This window comes from Paramormyrops kingsleyae, chromosome 1 (genome assembly GCF_048594095.1).
Source record: "Paramormyrops kingsleyae isolate MSU_618 chromosome 1, PKINGS_0.4, whole genome shotgun sequence".
Classification (NCBI taxonomy): domain Eukaryota; kingdom Metazoa; phylum Chordata; class Actinopteri; order Osteoglossiformes; family Mormyridae; genus Paramormyrops; species Paramormyrops kingsleyae.
In genome coordinates, this window is record NC_132797.1 from 44566185 (window position 1) to 44580249 (window position 14065).

The 14065-nt window shown below is 47.2% G+C and overlaps 1 long non-coding RNA gene across 1 annotated transcript; it reads right to left on the reverse strand.

The window, feature by feature from the left end:
- Positions 1 to 831: 831 nt before the first annotated feature.
- LOC140578752 (uncharacterized) lies at positions 832 to 13814 on the reverse strand. The gene is made up of 2 exons (XR_011983033.1): positions 13495 to 13814; positions 832 to 1025 (listed from the first exon to the last, which is right to left on the reverse strand). It is a non-coding gene; the product is annotated as an uncharacterized lncRNA (long non-coding RNA).
- Between the last annotated feature and the right edge of the window lie 251 nt (positions 13815 to 14065).

The following is a 14065-nucleotide window of genomic DNA, read 5'->3' on the forward strand; positions in this document are numbered from 1 at the left end:
CAGCATGACCTGCGCCCCCACAGTACAGGCACAACCCCCCGTGCGTTCTTCTTCGGCGTTCTGCTGAGGTGAGAGGGGATCGTCCGACTTGCATGGGTTCGGAGGTGTCCGGCCCGGGACCGGCCACGGCCCACATGCTTTCTGCTTGGGTTCTTCTGCGTCGACGGTCTCTCACCATACTGTCTAATCGCACGGCTTGATGCACCAGTTCCTCAAACGAGGGGGCCTCTCCTCTCGCGGAGAGTTCGTCCTATAAGTCAGGGTTCAGGGCACGCAGGAAGATTACCTGAAGGCAGTCATCTGGCCACCTTAGCGCAGCGGCGATAGTACGGAACTCTAGGGAGAAATCAGCTGCTGTCCGGTTACCCTGACGACACTCAAGTAGTCGGAATCCCGGGCGTCTGCCAACCGCCGGATAATCAAACACTTCCATTAAAGCGCAGTGGAACTCACCACTGGATCGCAGTAACGGGCTGTTGTCGCTCCATAGGGCGGTTGCCCACTCGCGTGCTCTTCCAGTCAGCAGCGAGATGGTAAAACGCACCTCTGCTCCAGATGTGGTGAACATCTCTGGGTGCTCCTCCACATAGAAGCCCACCTGTATCAAGAATCCCCGGCACTGGTCGGAGTTCCCGTCGTATCGCTCCGGAAGGGCAATAGGCAGCGGAGCGCTGGGGCGAGAGGGAGAAGCCGGAAGAGGAATCTGCGCCGCCTGAGAGGAGAGAATCCGTTTCACTGCGGAGACCCGCGTCTCCAGGTTCCCCGCTGGATCCATCCGTAGGCGAAGTATTCTGTCACACCGGGTAAATAAGGGAGACACGGATCCAGAAGTACAGGGAAACAGAGCTTTAATCAGGCTAACAAGTCCAGAGACGGCGAGCGGAAATCGTGGTCGTAAAACAGGAGCAGGGGTCGAAAGCCGGGGAGTCAGTCCAACAGGCACACACAGGACGGGGGAACAGGCGGGCTGGACAACAGGGGAAGCCGGGCTCAGCAGGACAGGCGGGTCAAGGACGGGAGCTGAACTGAGGAGGCAAGGAATGAGAGGTAAGGATTGTACAACAGGCAGACAGGCAAGGGACGGGATTAAAGGGAGACAGAGGACAGAATAACGCTCAGTAAGGCTGTACATAGCGCAATACTTCACGGTTTGTTTGTGTGAGGTACTCTCCTTATATTGAGGAGGTAATCAGTCCCTGATGCCCCACACCTGTCTGATCCGCCCCTGTGGGCGTGACAGACGTGGGCGTGACAGACGTGGGCGTGACAGTCACTCCATCCATCATCTGCCGCTTGTCCGGGGTTCGGGTCGCGGGGGTAGCAGCTTCAGTAGAGGCACCCAGACCTCCCTCTCCCCAGCTAACCCCACCAGCTCCTCGGGGGGGACACCGAGGCGTTCCCAGGCCAGCCGAGAGATATAATCCCTCCAGCGAGTCCTGGGCCTGCCTCGGGGCCTCCTCCCTGTAGGACAGGCACGGAAAACCTCTCCGGGTAGCCGCCCAGGAGGCATCCGCACCAGATGTCCAAACCACCTCAACTGGCTCCTTTCGACGTGAAGAAGCAGCGGTTCTACTCCGAGGCCCTCCCGGATATCCGAACTTCTCACCCTATCCCTAAGGGACAGCCCAGACACCCTGCGGAGAAACCTCATTTCGGCCGCTTGTATTCGCGATCTTGTTCTTTCGGTTATTACCCATAGCTCATGACCATAGGTGAGGGTAGGGACAAAGATGGACCAATAGATCGAGAGCTTGGCTTTTTGGCTCAGTTCTTTCTTAGCCACGACGGACCGGTTAAGCGCCTGCAGAACTGCAGACGCCGCTCCGATCCGTCTATCCAGCTCCCGATCTCGCCTACCCTCACTCGTGAACAAGACCCCGAGATACTTAAACTCCTCCACTTGAGGCAGTACGTCTTCCCCAACCCGAAGAGGGCAAACCACCCGTTTCCGGCTGAGAACCATGGTCTCGGACTTGGAGGTGCTAATCCTCATCCCTGCCGCTTCGCACTCGGCTGCGAATCGCCCCAGTGCCTGCTGGAGATCCCCAGCAGATGAAGCCAACAGGACGACATCGTCTGCAAAAAGCAGCGAGGCAATCCTGAGGTCACCAAACTGGACACCCTCGACGCCTTGGCTGCGCCTAGAAATCCTGTCCATAAATATGATAAACAGGACCGATGACAAAGGGCAGCCCTGGCGGAGCCCAACACGCACCTGGAACACGTCCGACTTATTGCCGGCAATGCGGACCAAGCTTCTGCTCCGTTCGTACAGGGACCGGATCGCCCACAACAGTGGACCCCGGACCCCATACTCTCGAAGCACCCCCCACAGAGCACCTCGGGGAACCCGGTTGTAAGCCTTTTCCAAATCCACAAAACACATGTAGACTGGATAGGCAAACTCCCAGGCCCCCTCCAGTACCCCTGCAAGGGTATAAAGCTGGTCCAGTGTTCCACGACCAGGACGAAAACCGCATTGTTCCTCCTGAATCCGAGATTCGACTATCGATCTCACCCTCCTCTCCAGTACCCTGGCATAGACCTTCCCAGGGAGGCTGAGAAGTGTGATCCCCCTGTAGTTGGAACACACCCTCCGGTCCCCTTTCATAAATAAGGGGACCACCACCCCGGTCTGCCAATCCAGCGGCACTGTCCCTGACCTCCACGCACTGTTGAGAAGGCGTGTCAGCCACGACAGCCCCACAACATCTAGAGCCTTCAGGTACTCCGGGCGGATCTCGTCCACCCCCGGGGCCCGGCCACCACAGAGTTGTTTAACCGCCGCGGCCACCTCAGCCTCAGTGATGGGCAAGCCCCCCCCCAGCACCCTTGGGCTCTGTGCCCTCAGATGTCTCAAAGGCAGTATGTGTAGATGTATCTGAGGCAGGGTTGAGGAGGTCATCAAAGTATTCCTTCCACCTCCGGATGATGTCCCCAGGTGAGGTCAACAGCCCCCCCCCCCCCCCCACTATAATTAGTAGGAACCAGGAGCTGCTTCCCCCTCCTGATACTCTGTATGGTTTGCCAGAACCTTTTTGAGGCCGACCGAAAGTCACTTTCCATGGCCTCACCGAACTCCTCCCACGCCCGGGTTTTTGCTTCTGCGACCGCCCGAGCCGCGTTCCGCCTGGCCCGCCGGTACCCGTCAGCTGCCTCCGGAGACCCCCGGGCTAATAATTCCCCGTAAGCTAGGGTGACCAGATAATCCATGTCAGGGAGGACACTTTGAGCTACTTCGGGTTTTACAAACTACTTTCAAATTGAAAGGCTCCTGTGCTCGGCTAAATAGTTCAGCTCTTCTTGTGCTTTGACTGGTTTGTTTCCTTGACTGAAAGACTCATCCAGCTGTTTCACATTAGCATTAGTGACACATGCATGATTATAGGAGACTGACCAATCAGCACACAGCAAGAACTCAGTGCTCAAGTGAAATCCAGGTCCTTTTAATTGAAATGGTAATTTACAATTCCTGTCCTAGCTCAGAGTGTCCTCCCTGACATGGATTATCTGGTCACCCTACCGTAAGCCTCCTTCTTCAGCTTCACGGCCCCCCTCACCTCTGGTGTCCACTTTCGGCTACGGGGGTTACCGCCACGACAGGCACCGACCACCCAGCAGCCACAGCTCCGTACAGCCGCTTCCACAATGGAGGTCCGGAACAGTGTCCATTCGGACTCAATGTCCCCTACCTCCCCCGGCATGCAGTCGGAATTCTGCTGGAGGCATGAGTTAAAGCTCCAGCAAACAGGAGCCTCTGCCAGACGTTCCCAGCAGACCCTCACTATGCGCTTGGGCCTACCAGGTCTGACCGGCTTCCTCCCCCGCCACCTGAGCCAACTCATCACCAGGTGGTGATCAGTTGACAGCTCTGCCCCTCTCTTTACCCGAGTGTCCAAGACGGAGGGCCGCAGATCAGTTGATACGATTATAAAATCGATTATCGACCTGTAGCCCCAGGCATGTTCGTACCATGTCCACTTATGGACACCCTTATGCTCGAACATGGTGTTCGTTATGGACAAACCATGCATTGCACAGAAGTCCAATAACAGAACACCACTCGGATTCAGATCAGGGAGGCCGTTCCTCCCAATCACCCCCTTCCAGGTCACACTGTCATTGCCCACGTGAGCGTTGAAGTCCCCCAGCAAAACGATGGAATTCCCCTGCGGCACGCCAAATAGCATACCGCTAAGGGAATCCAAGAAGGCCGGGTACTCCGAACTGACATTCGGCACATAAGCGCAGATGACAGTCAGAGACCTATCCCCGACCCGAAGGCGCAGGGAAACAGCCCTCTCGTTCACCGGGGTAAACTCCGGTGTTAATGCACCGAGCTGTGGGGCCACCAATAGCCCTAACCCAACCCGGCGTCGCTCACCCGCCGCAACTCCAGAGTAAAAGAGCGTCCAGCCCCTCTCCAGGAGATTGGTTCCAGAACCCAAGCTATGCGTTGAGGTGAGCCCGACTATATCTAGTCGATACCTCTCAACCTCACGCACAAGCTCAGGCTCCTTCCTCACCAGAGAGGTGACATTCCATGTCCCGAAAGCCAGTTTTGTCAGCCGGGGATCGGACCGCCAGGGCCTCCCTTGGCCGCCACCCGATCCACAATACACCGAACCCCTGACATTCCCCTTGCGGGTGGTGGGCCCACCTGGGGACAGTCCCGCGTGCCTCTTTCGGGCTGTGCCCGGCCGGGCCCCACGGGCCAAGGCCCGGCCACCAGGCGCTCGCCAACGGGCCCCTCCCCCAGGCCTGGCTCCAGGGTGGGGCCCCGGTGACCCTAGTCCGGGCGAGGGAAACGGGACTTTGATTTTTAACTTTTTCATGGGGTTCTTTCGGATTGCTCTTTGTCTGGCCCCTCCCCTGGGACCTTTTTGCCTTGGGAGACCCTACCAGGGGCTATTGCCCCTGACAACCTAGCCCCCAGGTTCACGGAGGCACGCAAACCCCTCCACCACGATAAGGTGGCAATCCAAGGAGGAGGTGACAGTCACTGAATAAATTAAATAAAGAAAACACAGTAACAGTTGTGTGCGTGTAACTATCAGTATCCAATGTTCCCTTAGGCTGTCTATGCAGCCCTCCAGTCTGATGAACGGAAGTCAAGTCGGATGTATCTCTGGAAGCATCCCCAGGTTCATGGAGGCACGCAAACCCCTCCACCATGATAAGGTGGCAATCCAAGGAGGAGCACTGCATTGCATATACGTCCGGAGTAATTTATAATCTTTTGTGTGCTCATAACTGCGCAATGTTTTTCGCACGTAGCGATGTCAGTGTGTAGCCTATACTTGCAAAGTGCATTGTGCCATCTCATAACAGATGGACATAGTAATCAGTAGTCTTTTTTGTGCTCATAACTACGCAATGTTTCACATGTAACGTACGAAGTTTCCCTGAAAGGTGCACTGTGCCATTTTTTAACAGGCTGAATGTGTGTTTTAGCACATACCTCTATTGTATTTTGTAAGATACTTGGACTTCATACGGTCTTTACACATTTTAAGTTGCAAGTTCCATTTTTTTTCTTCATTACTTATAAAAATGCTTTGTCTGTCGGCACATTTATAATGCATATATCGCGCTAATATCATGCCAGGGTAATTTTAACGACATAAATTAATTAATTTGTCTTTTAGCCCTGATCGAACTTTAAAACTGAAAAAGAGATTAACACCGATTGTTACAGTCAGTAAGCAAATGCATTTATTTATTCTTTCAAATACTTTCGGGAAACTGAAATCGCAATTGCTGAATCAAGAGAAATGGGGATTAAATTGCATTTCAAATTACGATTATACTACACATTTATTTTACGATTCCTCAGACCACACTGTTAGAAAGACATTTCTGAGCAGATCCGAGGTTGAAACCGTGAAACTCGCTTTCATTTGCAAAACAATAGGTGTTGATTGGCGCTAATGAGGGGGGTGGGCAGTTTGTGTGGGGAGTGAGGGGGGCTCCACCAGAAGTGCGTCCGAGATTTTTCGTAGGCTTTAGGGATTCTAGTGTTAAAGGTATAAAAAACTTTAGCTGTATTTGTTAAATTGGTATAAAAATTCAGCCTTAACTACAGAACATAAGAACATAAGAAATTTACAAACGAGAGGAGGCCATTCGGCCCATCAAGCTCGTTTGGGGAGAACTTAACTAATAGCTCAGAGTTGTTAAAATCTTATCTAGCTCTGATTTAAAGGAACCCAGGGTTTTAGCTTCCACTACACTAGCAGGAAGACTATTCCATACTCTAACTACACGCTGTGTAAAGAAGTGCTTCCTCAAATTTGTTTTAAAATGTTCTCCCGCTAATTTCCACTTATGGCCACGAGTTCTAGTATTTAGACTAATATTGAAATAGTCATTTGGCTGAACAGCATCCAGACCCGTTAGAATCTTATAGACCTGAATCATATCCCCCCTTAGTCTCCTTTGCTCAAGGCTAAACAGATTCAGTTCCGCTAACCTCTCCTCATAAGACATTCCTCTAAGACCAGGAATCATTCTCGTAGCTCTTCGTTGCACCTTTTCCAAGGCAGCAATGTCCTTCTTGAGGTATGGTGACCAAACCTGCACACAGTATTCTAGGTGGGGTCTTACCAAGGAATTATATAAGTGTAACATCACCTCCCTTGACTTAAACTCCACACATCTAGAGATATAACCCAACATTCTGTTCGCCTTTTTTATTGCTTCCCCACACTGGCGAGAGGGGGACATGGAAGCATCAACATACATACCGAGATATTTCTCGTAATCAGCTACCTTTATTTCAGTGGAACCCATAAAATATCTGTACTTTATATTTCTGCTCCCTGCATGGATTACCTTGCATTTATCTGTGTTAAATTTCATCTGCCATGTATCAGCCCATTCGCTAATTAAATCCAGATCCCGTTGAAGCCTCTCTGCTGCTAGATTAGTATCTGCTACCCCGCCCACCTTGGTGTCGTCTGCATATTTAACCAGTTTACTGTATGTATTTGTGTCAATATCATTAATGTAAATTAGGAACAATAGAGGTCCTAAAATTTAAACAACCAGAAATAATGTTGTGACTATTAAACAAGTTGTTTTCAAGAGGTGATGCTGTTAAATAATGTTAATGGTCATTATCCACACTTGACTGAATTGTTCTGTTTAGTTATTACATTAGTTTAGTATATTTGTAGTAAAAGTATGATTTTTGTAACCTTTTTTTGTATCTCTTTTAGGAAGTAATGCCATTAAGGGCATTGATGTTTCAAAGAAGAAGAAAGCATGGTCCAAAGCAGAGGTTGCTGCTGTGATGAAGCATTTTAAAATCATGTAACAAGAGGAAAGCTGGCGACTAAAAACGAATGCCTCCAGTGTAGACTGGCTGAGCATCCAGTTTTAGATGGTAGAACAATTCAAAATATTAGAGACTTAGAGAGGAACAGGGGTATAACGTTTAAAAGGCAATCAGAGAAAAATCTATAGATTATATTGGGGCTTTATGCTAACAACAATCAATATAGTGTGTAATTTGGCATCCTATCAGCAATTTTACTGTACTGTAAGCAAGGGCGTAGATTTAGGGTGGACGGAGGGGATGTGTCCCCACCAATATTCTCCGACCATTGAAATGTCCCCACCAATAATTTAATCCACTTAAAAAAAAAAAAAAAAAACAATCGTGCTGTCAACATTAACCTAGACACGCAGAAAGGGATAAATCACGTTCTCTCCTTGAGTCCTCCCGCCTCCAAAACACATATGAACATTTTGATTGGCTGTGCATTTCCCAGCTATCATGTGAGAGGCTGTGGCTGCGTTCAGATACAAGCAGCGCCAAATGCAGTGGATTTTTTTCCTCGTGCAAGAAGGTGTGTTGGGTGACACATGTGAGGATGGCGGCAGAAAAAAAAAAGAAGCTGGACATAAGGAGCTTTTTTTCAAAGAAAAGTGTAAGTCTCTTCAAGTTCGCTAGTGAATCCATCAAAGTCCATCAAAGTAACGACAACAGTTAACGCTAATGCTAGTGGGTTTTTTTTTACCGCTTTGACGCACATTCATTATAGCAGGGCAGGCTATAGTCTGTGAATACGGACTTAAAACTAACAGCAGATTAAACAGCTAAATGTAAAAGTATAAATATGATCCATGTCAGTTCTCCTAATCTAATGACGACTATTTGTCAGAAATCAGTCTTGTGAAAGAAATTGATACAGTATGCTACATACTAATATTGCCATGGCTAGAATTTTATTGACAGTTCACCAATAGACAATCCACTTCGCACAAATAGTTTTTAAAATGCATTCACTGACTTGGCAAACATTAATGATTTGATTCGAGATTTGCACACTAAGACTCAGAAAAAGTGAAATAAAATGATTGCTGTTTAAATGGCATGTGTTTATCCTGTTTTGTCAGGTGACAGAACCTAAACAACTGTGCTGTGTATCAGACAGTGATGGAGAGAAGGGGTCACAGGTGATGTTGAACGATGACTTGATATTATTATACCTAGTTGTCCTGAGATTTAACATTGTTACCAATAATAGGCTGAGGCATTCTCTGTCAATGCTCATAAGGAATCCCTCAATGTTTTTTTATTAGGGGACAGAAGCAGATCAGCCATGTTGTAGTTCAGGTGAAGAGGCAAGGTCACAGGAGGTGAATCTGAATGTTGATTATATATAACATATAATATGTGTGTGTGTATTATACATGTTGATTATACTAATATTTAACATTATGAGGAGTGATAGGCTGAGGATGTAAGTGATTCATTAGTGTTTTTGGCAAAAGTTTTGAACTGACATGTCTCACTTTTTTGTCACGCTATTTCATCAGGTGGCAATCCTGTCAGGTACCAGTCGAAGCATTGCTAGTATTAATGTAAAGTGATTTTGCATTTTGCAGCATATTAAAAAAACATGCATTCCGTGGACGGAGTTGGGGTGGCGGGGTTGGTGGGTGGGGCAGGGGATGGGTGTGGGGGCGGGGGGAGGGGTGGAGTCATAGGTCCCCACCAATGTCCAGAGCAAATCTACGCCCTTGACTGTAAGCATAATATAACATTTTAGTGATGTCTCCATCACTAGGCCTAACATTTTTGGGGGGATTAGTGATCTTTTGGGTACTGCCATGGTCATTAAGAGCTTTTTAGCAAAAGTTGATGTACTCCTTTTTTAGTTTACTACATGCACAATGGGTCACTTCATGTAACTTAACCCTTTATAGGGCACTAATTGAAATACTTGGAAATTCAAATTTTGAGCCCTAGAGTGTTGTTGGAGGATATTACTTTACTTCTGTGATAGCAGCGAAGCAGACAGGACACAGACCCCAATATGCAAGAGACCAGGAGTTTATTACTGGATCCGTAACAACCAAAGCCAAAACGAGAGACAAGAGCCGATGTCGGCGACCGTTCCAGAAGGTCGGTAGCCGGGTAGGATCAGTCCTTGGGAAAGACGCCAGACAGGAGGGCAGGACAAGCGGGTGAGGTTGTTGGGGCAGGCAGGATAGGCGAGGAAGGCAGGGCAGGCAGGACAGGTAGGGCACAAATGGACCTTGCAGACCCTGTAGGCCGCGTTGGACCTTGAGATGTTCTCCTTCCAGCCTCAGTACTTGCAGGTCTGGCAGTTGGTGTAGACAGGGGTATGGAACAGGGATAGGTCAAACTGTACCAGGGGTAGAATTACTTTGTTCGGGGGGCACAGCAATGTTTGCTTTTTATCCCCTCAAATATAGGAGGGCACTAAGGCATTTTCCCGTAGGTTCGGAGGGCACCAAGGCAACCAAGAATTACTGGCCAGGGCACAGAGGCAAAAAGGTATATAGCCGGACGCATGAAATATTTAGCATTCTGACATTTTCAAGGGCAATAAATGCATTAGCACCCTGTGAAATAGTGTTAGACTAGCTATTGAAAAAAAGATGCTGTTGCCTTCATTCACCTACTCAGTAATGACGAAATGTTTTATGAAAAAAAACAGAACCAGCTATTGTCAGTGATAAAAACTTTAATTTAATGAACATTATTTTTACTGAGACATTGACACTAACATGACTAACAGAACTTCAAAATAATGCATGAGTGACCATATTCAAGCCAACTAACTAACACTCGCCAACTGTCCCGAGCCACTCAAACACTGTCGCGAGCCACTCGCTAACTGTCCCGCCCAATGCCACGAGCCACTACGAACTGTCCCGCCCAGTGCCGTGAGCCACTACGAACTGTCCCGCAACACTTCCGCGAGCCACTACGAACTGTCCCGTGACAGCAGCTGCAGGACAGTACAGTTTACTGTATGCTCTAACTCCTTCTCCGTTTTCACTTCAATTCAATGCACATCTGGTATCAATTATTTCAATCTTCTATGAATTATTACAGTCTATTATAAATTATTACAACGTCAAGTAATGACAGATAATTTCCATAACAATAGATGCGGTATGATTGGGAAAGACATGCATAACCAGCGAAATTACCTAAAAAATGTGGTTATTTTCAGGGTCTTAGAAGCAGCGGCCGTCATTTCAGCCTGCTTTCTTTTTTTCACCCGATCTTTGGTAGGCATTTTAATTGGAACTTTGTGGCCTTATAACAGGTCCTAAACATGTATTTGTCGATGTAAATTGATGATTGTTCACGTGCCAAAAATACCACCAATACAGCCTCACTTTCAAAAGAACTTCTAAACCTTCTCACCCTCCCTATTCTATGAACATGTTGCTATTAGTTTCGGAGGGAGGTAAGCATCGGCTAGAATAGCCGCTCTGAATAATTTAACCATGGAGGCGTGGCTAACGTAAAATTATGGGATGCGCTTATCAACCCAGATATCATGGACATGGCGACAGAGAAGTAAAAAACGGAAGAACTTGTTCTTGATTTCATAAGTTTATTGACTTTATTATGATCTAAACATACACAATAGGGCACAAAGGCATCTGAGGAAGAGGGCACTGCAAGTTATTCAGGGCAGCACGGCAAATTGCTAAGGCACGGCGGCTTTTGCCGTCGATAAATTCGATCCCTGCTGTACAGAGCCATCTGGGGCTTGCCTGTAGTGTTCCTAGGCAGGCTTGGGGATATCAGCAGAGGTGCTGAGGCTGCCTGGAAATGCTGAGCTTCTTCAGGTGAGAGATGTGATTGCTTTCTGGCTGCTGGCACCCCTGAACACTTTGATCTTGAAGTTCTTTAGTGACAGGCAATCCACAGCAAGAGCTTTGCAGTCCCATCTGTCACTGCAGTACTGGTAGACCAGGGGTGTGGAACCTGATCCATGGAGACCCATTGTGCATGTAGGTTTTTGGGATGACCACTCAATCAGCCAGTAATAAAGCAGTGGTTCCCAACCCCAGTCCTGGGGGCCCACTGTTATTGGCTGATTGAGGGGGTAATCCCAAAAACCTGACCCATACTGGCTCTCCATGGTCAGGTTCCCCACCCCAGTGGTATGGCTCCACCCCCATGTCTTTTGACAGCAGAATGATGATCTTGTTGTCCTTCCTTCTGAGGGCCAGGATTCCATCATCACTGGTGACATATTGAGTAAGATTGTATTATAACGTAGTACATTATTTGTGTAAAAATAATATTTAAATAAAATCCCTAACTATGGCTTACTAGACACATCAGGCATATGTCTAAAAATGGATTTACGTACTACTTAGGTGTACGGGGGGGGGGATCAAATATGGTCACACTATTTTTCATGCCAAAAATTCACTGATTTCTAGAAATCCTATGCAAATAACACCTATATCAATATTTAGCTCAACTACTCAACCATATAATGTGAGTATCATCGACTTACCATTGTTAGTTTCAATGTTGTTCGATGACTGTTGATGTGGGAGTAGGTAGGGGGCGCACAACCCTTCTTCTAGTTTGAAATGCTCCGGGCCACTGCTGATTGATCAGATGTCATGACATCACTATCTGTGACGTTGACTGATGTTCGCTGATTGCCTGGGAGAAATGTAGTTCCACGACCTCAGGGAGAGGCATGGGGAGGCCATTTTGGATGTCCGTTGAAGTCCCAAAATACGGTTCTTCGCCCAATAAGAAATATAGCCTTATTTAGTAAGAGAGTGTACATTTCTGTAGTAATTAAAATGCCAGTCCTCGTAATGCTGTATCCTATCAGGTTAGTATGTGTGCATATTAAGTTCCATTTAAATGGCCCTTTAAAGTCCTACTAGTGATTGTTTTGACCTTATAAGCCGTGTATATGTCACCAAGAGAAAAGGGCTTGCAAACCACCATAACTTCAGGATGATGTGTATAGGTCTGTGTAGGGTGTATAGCAAATCTAAAGTGAGCTTTCTGTAGCCCTGATTTTTTGAAGCAGTTCTATCTATGTGACATAGCTCTAGGAGCTGAGGAAAGGGTACAGTAGTCCCCATAAACCACAATGGGGCAGGTTTGAGAAAAATGTCCTTCTAAACCACATAAACCCGTATGTGTGTGTGTGCTTGTGCACATGAGCATGAACAAACATTTACTGAAAAAACGTATTTATTAAAATAACTAAGGCTTTATTCTGTCAAAATTAAAAAGAAAAATAACGCCAGAGGGTAAACGGGTTATAGTCAATCTGTAGTCTCGCTGCATAGTGGATGACTGCTAGCACTGTTGAATGTGGCCTATGTTTCATTAACTATCAAGCAGGCTGCATCTCAGTTACCATTGTCAACTTAACATGCTACTCCAGCACGCATCTCAAATCAAGCTTGTAGATGATATAAGCTGGGGCCGTGGGGTCACCTTGTAGGATGTCTGAGATTTACTGAAAAATGTCTTCATTAAAATAAGTAAGGCATTATTCTTTAAAGTTTTTAATGTGTATTTGATGCGTGATGCTAAATGCAGCTTACTAGTTCCTATAAAATGTAATTAAATAACCATGTCCACCTTCTTTAAAATGACAAAAATACACTCACCTAAAGGATTATTAGGAACACCTGTTCAATTTCTCATTAATGCAATTATCTAATCAACCAATCACATGGCAGTTGCTTCAATGCATTTAGGGGTGTGGTCCTGGTCAAGACAATCTCCTGAACTCCAAACTGAATGTCAGAATGGGAAAGAAAGGTGATTTAAGCAATTTTGAGCGTGGCATGGTTGTTGGTGCCAGACGGGCCGGTCTGAGTATTTCACAATCTGCTCAGTTACTGGGATTTTCACGCACAACCATTTCTAGGGTTTACAAAGAATGGTGTGCAAAGGGAAAAACATCCAGTATGCGGCAGTCCTGTGGGCGAAAATGCCTTGTTGATGCTAGAGGTCAGAGGAGAATGGGCCGACTGATTCAAGCTGATAGAAGAGCAACTTTGACTGAAATAACCACTCGTTACAACCGAGATATGCAGCAAAGCATTTGTGAAGCCACAACACACACAACCTTGAGGCGGATGGGCTACAACAGCAGAAGACCCCACTGGGTACCACTCATCTCCACTACAAATAGGAAAAAGAGGCTACAATTTGCACGAGCTCACCAAAATTGGACAGTTGAAGACTGGAAAAATGTTGCCTGGTCTGATGAGTCTCGATTTCTGTTGAGACATTCAAATGGTAGAGTCAGAATTTGGCGTAAACAGAATGAGAACATGGATCCATCATGCCTTGTTACCACTGTGCAGGCTGGTGGTGGTGGTGTAATGGTGTGGGGGATGTTTTCTTGGCACACTTTAGGCCCCTTAGTGCCAATTGGGCATCGTTTAAATGCCACGGCCTACCTGAGCATTGTTTCTGACCATGTCCATCCCTTTATGACCACCATGTACCCATCCTCTGATGGCTACTTCCAGCAGGATAATGCACCATGTCACAAAGCTCGAATCATTTCAAATTGGTTTCTTGAACATGACAATGAGTTCACTGTACTACAATAGCCCCCACAGTCACCAGATCTCAACCCAATAGTGCATCTTTGGGATGTGGTGGAACGGGAGCTTCGTGCCCTGGATGTGCATCCCACAAATCTCCATCAACTGCAAGATGCTATCCTATCAATATGGGCCAACATTTCTAAAGAATGCTTTCAGCACCTTGTTGAATCAATGCCAC